Source organism: Stylophora pistillata, chromosome 1 (assembly GCF_964205215.1).
Source record: "Stylophora pistillata chromosome 1, jaStyPist1.2, whole genome shotgun sequence".
NCBI lineage: Eukaryota > Metazoa > Cnidaria > Anthozoa > Scleractinia > Pocilloporidae > Stylophora > Stylophora pistillata.
The window spans coordinates 52,263,407-52,269,856 of NC_142519.1; the positions used below are offsets into that span (position 1 = coordinate 52,263,407).

Here is a 6,450-nt window from a genome sequence, read left to right on the forward strand (position 1 = left end):
CCCAAGCTCTTTTCTAAAGGACTCAATAAAACAGTTGTTTGGTGGAAAACCTGTAAACTAGCTTCTAGCTAAGTGTTTCTCCACGTTCAAAACTGTTTATTATGTTTACTATCATTATAAAACAGACTCAGTCTAGGAATCATGATTACCCGTTAAGTACATGTTAAATTCAATTTATTTCCATTTCTTAGGTATTTCTTATGACCTCAAAATCTCTTTATTAACAGTGCAATCTCGTTAACTTCGGTTCTAGGCTCCTTCTTTGATTTCTTGCATCAGAAAGAGTTTGTAAGGCTGCAATTTTTGTTAAAGCTGAGTGTGAGGTGTTTAAACTTAGGGGTCTTCGACAACCATAATATGGGATTGAAAGAAAGTGGCATTGTTGTTAGAGCGTGTGAGTTGAACAGAGGCAAATTTACCCTGTCAAAGGTTATAGCATCAACCACAATACCTCTAAACAATTGCTCAGCAGGAGGACAAATTTACTTATGGTGATTCCCTTGTTTTGTACTGCGCAACCTTTTCTGCGCATAACATTGCAACATCGAATATGGCGGCCATTCTTCCCGCGTGCGTGAGAAGGACAAGGGCCGCTTTTGCAAAGCGAAAGCTTTTATTCGCAATAAGAATGCCAAAAGTTGGCTGAAAGGTTCCTGGTCTGCTCTTAAGAAACAAGAAAATGAAAAGAATATGCATGATCCGGATGTCCCCAGTGGATTTCCACTTTGCAGCCGTCGAGTTGTAGAATTAAATGTCCTCACTGAGGTTTTCGATGGACGCTGTGAAGCCTGTGGGGCAGCTCTACGGCTCTCCGACTGCATATGAGAAACACTGTCTGGGCTAGGATCCTTACTCTACATATGCTGTTCAAACTCTGAATGTGGAGAGACAAATATCGGTCGAACAAACAAGACCCACCGTAGCACCGGAACAACGCGAGGGAGACCAATCTTTAGTGTAAACAGGTAGCTCGCTGCAGGTTTGTTTACATTTAACGTTGATAAAAATATTGTTTTCCAGCATCTATTTAAGATCTAGCCAATTTTTTGAAATGTTGAATGGACATATCTATAGGAATGCTACACGTAGGAATAGGTCCTACCCACGTAAACGAGTTGTTGTCAGCCATTAATATACCATCACTTGGAGAGTCCACGCTGAAGGCTCGCGAGACGGAAGTAGGGCCCCAAATTAAAAAGTTGGCAAAGGAATCATGTCTGGAAAGTTTAGAAGGCGAAAGAAACCTGTGGAAAGATGATAATGAAAAGGGAAATGTGGAGATAGGAGTATCATATGACATAGGATGGCAAAAAAGGGGAAAAGCCCACAACAGCCTGACAGGTACACTGCAAATTCTACATCTGAAAGAATTGAAAAGGGCGCATTTGGATATGCATTTTCATACAAAGCTGCTATTTTTTTTCTCTGGATTGTTCTTTAGCTTACTGACAGTTCTGGTGTCAGCCAATAGTCAAAATTAATTAAACAAATGAATAAAATATTATATCCTCACTTTCACCACTAGGTGTTGGCTCCATGGTTGGCCTAAAAACTGTCAAGGTGATTTGCTATGGTTCAAGGTCAAAAAGGTAATGTATATACATATATTTTGTCTACTAGCACCTTGTTGTAAACAACTAGAGCTATGTTTTTTTTTCAATTTGACCAAAAAAGTACAGAATCATTCGACATATGACCTCACCCATATTTGCCTCCTATTGAAAGTGTTACCCAGGACCTTTACTCACAATGTCTTGATCTAGTCAAAAGGTAATTACTAACCAGGTATGTAAGAGTAAAAATAAAAAATAAAATAACAATTATAATATAGTTGTTAACATGTTAAAATCACAGTTTATTGCTGCAAAGAGAGACTTGTGGAATCTGTTCTTATGATATCAGTGTTATAGTAATGACACTTGAGCCATAAACAGTGGAAAGCCTTACAATCCCTTACACCCTTGGTAATAAGGATTCAAAATTTGACAAGAAAGCAAACATAAAAATGCACCTTCATTTTATAATATGAGTATGTTAAAAATGCAGAAAAGAAAATACTTTAGGATAATGCCATGGTGTAGTTTGAATGCCCTCACTTTTTATGGCAAAAAAATTTATTTTTGTGGTTTTACTCTGCTTAACAGTTGTGGAGAAAAAATGTAGATGTATCTGTTCTCGTTGGGGATGATGACTCGTCCACCATGAGCAAAGTGAGGAAAAATGTTGAGCATGACGTTGAAAAATGGTCAGACGTAGTCCATGCTGAAAGATCCTTTGGTAGCTCACTATACAGCATCAAGACCCAAAAGAAAGCCTGACAGATATGGTGATACAGTATTTCCAGCGATGCTTTGGTTACGCACTAAAGCAGAGTAAGGATGATGAAGAAGGTGTGCGAAATGGTCTGAAGTCTATTGAGCCCCATGCTTTTGGTGACCATTCTTCCTGTGGCAACTGGTGTGGCTACTTAAAAAATTCTGCATCCTACAAACACAGAGGCCTTCCCCATGGCAAGGATCTGATGGACAAAAGCTTGAGGCAGTCCCTGGAAAAGATCCTAGAAGTAAGTACAGTGTACATGTATGGTGGCACAGCTCGCTCCTCACAAATTCCCTATTCCCACCATTTTACATGTAGTAGAGGAACACAACTCTTAGAAAATAGTGTTCGTGCTTATGATTGTATTCTAATTAATAACTGCAAGGGATAAACTTATAAGTGTTAGGGGACTATCAAACTCTTTCTCAGTTTCACAAGCTTTTATGAGATACCAAATTTTAGTGAATAAAAATCATTTGTTTCTTCAATCTAGATTTATGCTTCAAATGCCAAGAAGCTAGCTGACCCCTTGGGTTGAACCAGGTAAATGAAGCACTCAACAACACTATAGGAAGCAAAGCTCCAAAGACCAGACACTATGGATCTAGCGAAAGCAATGACTTCCGGTGTTGCATGTGCTGTTCGCCAAAAGAACTTAGACCAATCTAATGTTTCTCAGGTGAGCAGATATAATATTATGAGCATTTTGTACACTTCCCAATTTGTGAGATCCATAATTTGAACATTACACATTATCCACCATGTCCAGTGTTGTACTACCAGTACCTTGCATATCATAAGTCACCAAAAAAAAAAAAAACAAATCAGTAATACCTCACAATATTATAACTTAGAATATGGTTTTCACTAAGACTGGTGAATTTCTCTTAGGCTTTTATGAAGACACAACTATCTCCAGGTTCCATTTCTTTAAAGTTTGCAAAGAAAATGGACAAGAAAACTCAAAGTTTGAAAGAGAAACAGAAAACAAGAGAGTACAAAAAGAAAAGAATTGAGAAGAAAGAGAAGCAGTAAAAAAAGACAAAACAGCTTGAGAACAGAGAAGGGCAACAGTATAGTTGTGGAATGGGCTTTTATGGACACGATGCTGCTCAGGAAATTCCAGTACCACCTGCAGCCTCAAAGATTGAGAAAGTATCATTGACCAAAGACTACCATCAAATCATATTTGATTTGGAAACATCTGGAAGGGAAAATTAGCTTTGCAGGGTGGCGGCAGCTAGTTTAGTAAAAATGTAACAAAGTGAATATAATGATGTTTGTCTTCGCAGGGTATTTCTGAATTGCACATTAGAGAATAATTATGTTTAATGATGGAATTGTTTTTCTATTTTGCTAGATTGCTGAATACTCATCCTGATAATTTGCATCACATAGATTCCTTTGTTTTATCGTGCCTTGTTCTTAAAGTGCACCTAAACCCAAAAACTTTTTTTTGCTTAAGGGTATTTTTTGGAGTATTTCTTTGCAAAAACGTTTTGATTTGCTCAAATCTTCGACTTTCTGTGCCCAGTCAAAATGAGGAAAGTCTGCCGCCATCTTGGCTCACGACCGAGTTTAAAGAGGAATGGTTCTAGTGGGTAATGTGGCGTCAAATTAAGAACACAAACGTTTACATTTCGCACATTTTCATTTGTTTGGGAGGGTTGTAGTTGATATTTTCCAAAAATATGCCGACTAAGTGTGTCGGACATAGGACTAAGTAGCAATGTGCGAAATTTGCAAGAAGGTATCGCGCTTCATACATTCCTCCTACAGCACACCTAGTTGGCATATTTCGGACAATATCGACGACAACCTTCCCAAACAAGTGAAAATGTGTGAAATGCAGACTTTCATGTTCTCGAGTTGACGTCACATTACCCGCTATAGAACCATTCCTCTTTAAACTCGGTTCTGAGCCAAGACGGCGGCCGATTTTCTGTATTTTGACTGGGCACAGAAAATTGAAGATTTGAGCAAATAAAAAAATTTTTGCATAGAAATACTCCAAAAAAAAACCCCTTTTTTGTTACACGAAAAATTAAATTTGGGGTTTAGGTGCCCTTTAAAAAAAATAGGTGAGATGCAAATTAGCAGGACAGGTATTCAGAAATGGCTCCTATTTTTACTTTAGATATACCCTGCATAGGTGCACTAAGCTTTTTTATTACACTTTTCTTTGTATTATCTTTATAAAGTAATAATTGGATTACAATATTGTAAAACAGGTAATAATGCTGAAATCCCACAAATTGAAGCAACAGATGGTAAAGATGAGTTCTCTATTTATATCAAGCCCTGTAATGTAATATCACCAGAAGCATCTGCTGTGAACAAACTCACCTTCCAAAGAGGAATACTGTTTTATGATGGGAAGCCAATCACTGATGCCATTGCAACTGATGTGGCCCTTAAGACCTTCATTGAAAATTGAAAATCAAGAATGCTTTGCATGTTTGTTGTACACAATTGCAAATCCTTTGATGCCAGGTTCTTGGTGCAAGCAGCAGAGAAAAATGGAGTCATGGAGGACTTAGTTAAAACAGTTTCTGGCTTTACAGACTCTCTTCCAGCACTCAGGGAATTGCTCCCTGAAAGGAAATCCCATAGCCAAGAAAACCTTGTACAAGATCTTCTGTGTAAATCTTATGAAGCTCACAATGCTCTTGCAGATGTGCAAACACTCTACCAGCTATAGTGAACAAGTTTCTAAATGTCAAACTGATACAAAAGCACAGCTTGAAAGTTTCATGGGTGGCATCCTATCAAAAGCTCCTAAAAGAAAAGAAACTTCTGGTCAATACCCTGCAGCCATTAGTTAGAGAGAAGTAGATCTCAGCCTCAATGGCCATTAAGTGCACAAGCTCAGGTTTGGGTCTCCCTCACCTACAAGTGGTATGCCAAAGAGGCAAGGAAGAAGGGGTGAAGCAAGTTCTGATGGAGAGGTTTGACAACAAACCCAGAGTCTCCTCAAACAAGCGGGTGCTGGCGCAAATATGTCAGTACTCTATAGATAATGCAAATTAAGATTGTGATTTGCGCAATTAATGTTTTGACATAATTTTTGCACAGAAAATGTGGTAGTCAGAATGAGGACCAGTGAGACATTGAAGTGTTGTTCTCAGTGAAGTATAAAAAGCAAATTTTAAAGTACAGTTCGTATTTTTCAGAGCATACTACATTCTACTGTAGATATCACTTTTCGATATTTCATATTTCATATTTCCACCGTGAGTTTTGACTTATTAATTACACGATTACTCATTGTATACATTGTTAGTTTTAAGGGCCTCACTGAAAACCGCTAATGGCGAGCTGGGCTCCCTCTTTAAATATTTCTTAATTAAGAACTCCTATTAGAGTGATGGGGTGAAGAATTCCCATTTTGCTGTGTATAGAAACCAAAAAAGAAAACATACAAAGAATAGGAATCAACAGTCTTTTTTTTCAAGTTTCTTTGTCAAGCCTTTATTGCCCCAAAGCAAAAAATATTGAACCCTAGCTCACTGGAATTAACAAAACGCCAGCGCAACAAAACAGTTTCAAGTAAAGGTTTATAGCTTCAAAATCTCATCAAATCTTGACTTACCTCATATCTGTTAGTTATAAAGGCTTTCTAAGTATGAATTTCTGTGTTGGCGATATCAAACACATGAAAACAACCGAAAACAAGCTTAATATCGAGTGCATACTTCGAACACGATGGGCACCATTTTGTGTCTCGTCCCAGTCCTCAGCGTGCAAATTCTCTATCCTGACTGTGATCTCAAAACCATGTCCACTTTTCACGGCAGTTTGTGAGGAGACAAGCACGGTGATACCTGTTTTTTTTTTTTTTTTGTTTTTTTTGTTTTTTTTTTGGTATTGGCTATGAATAGTCTAAGAAAGAACATATTTGAAGAAGGAAAAATTTTGATCGGAGAACAATTCTTTTTGGAAAATAGTTCCGTACTTGGTGTATTTTGGCCAAGGCGAGGACTTCAAGCTAACCACGAAACTGTCCGAAAAAGTGCAAAATCCCCACAACCAGGCCATCAAAAACAGCTAAAAAGAAGCAATGCTACTTATTTTGATAAAAAAAGCTTTAATTTTAAAGTAAAATTTTGTGTCTTTCAAGTTACCAAGGCT

At 37.7% G+C, this 6,450-nt stretch overlaps 1 non-coding gene across 1 annotated transcript; it reads left to right on the top strand.

The window, feature by feature from the left end:
• The first annotated feature begins 550 nt into the window (after positions 1–550).
• Positions 551–5,372, top strand: LOC111344139 (uncharacterized). Its single transcript, XR_015996827.1, has 8 exons — positions 551–979; positions 1,075–1,341; positions 1,526–1,589; positions 1,855–1,909; positions 2,145–2,563; positions 2,813–2,998; positions 3,211–3,530; positions 4,549–5,372. It is a non-coding gene; the product is annotated as an uncharacterized LOC111344139 (transcript).
• The last annotated feature ends 1,078 nt before the right edge of the window (positions 5,373–6,450 follow it).